The sequence below is a fragment of the Corvus brachyrhynchos genome, unplaced genomic scaffold, assembly GCF_000691975.1.
Source record: "Corvus brachyrhynchos isolate BGI_N302 unplaced genomic scaffold, ASM69197v1 scaffold1, whole genome shotgun sequence".
NCBI lineage: Eukaryota > Metazoa > Chordata > Aves > Passeriformes > Corvidae > Corvus > Corvus brachyrhynchos.
Genome location: NW_008237222.1, coordinates 8,820,772 through 8,823,654, shown reverse-complemented (window position 1 = coordinate 8,823,654; position 2,883 = coordinate 8,820,772).

Below are 2,883 nucleotides of genomic sequence, written 5' to 3'. Positions count from 1 at the left end.
AATAAAGGGTTCTCTTGTTAACATCCATTAAAGACTTATCTAGGACTAATGAATAAGTTCTGCCAGTTCAGATACCAGGTTTTCCTTGTTATCTTCATCTAGAATGGCCTATTAATCAATTAAAACAGGAGAGGTCTTGAAGAGGAAAAAAAACCTCAAAAAACACCAACCTTACTCAGGAAGAAATTTAAACTGGGATTTACAATGTCATTAAAGTAATTCACTAAGTAAAATGTTAATTAGCTGTGCCATCTTTCCCAGAATCCTTGTCCTAGCTCTTTGCAGCTCCGCAGGAAATGAGGTTTTAACTTTACCTTTATAGTCCTTCGTAATTTAGCCTCTTTCATAATTTAGCTTCCTTATCTCCAGCTGATCTAATATAACTGCCACCATGCCTGGCTTTATGGCCCACTACCTTCTGCTACAAATGTCGTTGTCCTCTCTCCTCAGATTGCTAATTAAACATGAGGGAAATCCCTGATCCCAATTTGTGTGTGGACTCCTACAAAACACATTTAAAGCTTCATTGTGTTTTTGAGGCTGAGCACAGCGAGGAAGGATTTTGTCTCATCAGCCATCTTGCAGAGTAACGGAGAGAGGGTTTGGAATGCCACCATTCCAAACTAATTTCTAAGTTATGGTCATTAATCACCACAGTTTTATTAAACAGGTTTTTGTTGTAAGGACAAGATCATATGATTGGTTTTTCTTACTGTATGAAAGGATATATAAATCAGTGGGACTAATCCTCACTCAAGAAACTTTTAGTCCTTTAATTATTAATTGAAAATAAAAGTAATTATTATTGAGTTTTAAAGCTGATGATCATAAATGAAGTTTTTGTCCTCCATGCCTGATTTCATGGCTGAAGGTATGAAACTACCCTTCCAAAAATCCTCAGTCTTCGCGAAGGAGTCATTACACCAACATAGGATATGTGTGGACATATGAATAGTCTGTATCCTGCAAATTATGGACAACACAAAAGCAGAAATTTCTGGGGAAATAATACCTATTAGTTGAGCCAGCATGGTACGATTTCACACCTGCCAGCACAGGCAGTGTATGTGAATGAGTGTCCTAACTGCTCACACTGCTCCCTGGGGCCAGGGAGCAAATCTGCAGCTCCTATTCATGCTGATTGTCCTGCAAATAGCTGGGCTTCCTTATCCCTTCTCCCGCATATGCATTCCCTTGCGTTACAGACCTGATGCTGGAAAGTGCTCAGCTCTCAGCTTCTATTGAAGTCATCAGATAGATCCCAGTAGCATTAAGGAAGATGTAGCCCTGGAGTTAATACTACATTTTAAATGAAAAATGGATTGAAATGAACAAGGCTAAATAAATAAAAATAAATAAGACATATAAATTGCTGCAGTCTCAAGGAAAGCCCAAGGGCAGCTATTTTTTTTATTAAACCAACTTAGCGAGGTTTTCATGAAGAAATAGATACAGTGACTCGACTGACAGTTTGCTGAACTATGAGCAAAGCCTTATACTCCTTAGGCATAGGCAAAGCTGATCAATGGTTTTTCTACTGTGCTTGTACTAGAAGGATTTGTAACTCATCGGAAGAAAGATTATAATTTTACTCTGTGAATTTGTAGTGAAACCCTAGTCCATCTTGGAGGGTCTATATATGTTGCTACAATATAAATACTAACTAAAAATATTTCTTAAAAATATCAATAGACTGTATGACATAATCTTTGGAATTCATCACAGTTTGTTACCAAAGTTGTTCTCCAACTGTTCCCTGCAGAGGCAATTCTTCCTACACATCCACACTACAGACACACACAGTGAGACATTTTCAAGTGGCTTTTTTATTCCTCTACTCAAAGTTTAGTCTCTGACTTCAAGAGGCTGAACAAGTATCCCTCTTAACCCCGTGTCACTCCTATTGTCAGAAGTGAGCTCAGCAGCACTGAAATGAAAGGTTTTAAGTGCATCAGGTTGAAACCTGAGTATCGGGAAATACGTTTGGAAACGCAGATCTGCAAGGGTGAGTTACAGTCCAGAGAGCACTGCCAGACAGACCAGCGATGTACAGTAGTGTGAGCTTTGAGAGAAGAGTGGCATCAATGTTTAGAGGGGAAGAAGAGAAATCCCAGTTTAATCTGGTGCTTTTCTTCACAGGACCCACGTTCTCTCATAATTCTGAGAACTTGTCCACAGTGAACCCCTTGGGTTCTCATGTTTGGATAGATTACAAATGTTGTTGCTACTTTTTGTGTTTAAAATTTTTGCTGTGGAATAGAAGTCTAGTTCCCACACTCCGCTCAGGAGTTTGTACCAGGCTGCTAGTGAAGATTCCTGAAATGCCCAAGATTGCAGGCATGGTAGCATAAGCTATCCATGGGAGAAGTACTTAGAGTGTGTAACAGCAAATACATCTTGTGAGAGAAAGCAATTGCAAATCCTCTGAACAACATAAACCACTCCGTGGAATAAATTACTTAGTAGAAAGCTTGTGATTCTTTGGAAAAGCTAAGAAATGCATCACGAGAAAAAAATATTTATGTAGAAGAGGAAGTTGTTTCCATGTGAATTCTGCAGGAGCGGTCTGTCTAAATACATAACGTCCTGGAACACAGTGGTGTCGTTAGTTGCAGCAGCCCCGCATTTGCTAACCTCCAGACAAAACAGTTTAAAATTCCTTGAGGACGTATTTCTGAAAGAAGCGAGAACACTCGAGAGGTACCAAACCGAGTCCGTCGCTCCTGCGAAGTGAGCCCTTCCTCAGCCCCCCTTCCGGTGATCGCTGTTACCTTCGAGGGGCCGTGGGACTTGGATGAAAGAGAGCGCGTGGCTCGGCGGCACAGCGGGGACGGGGCGGAGCGGGGCGGAGCGGGGCGGAGCGGGGCGGAGCGGGGCGGAGCG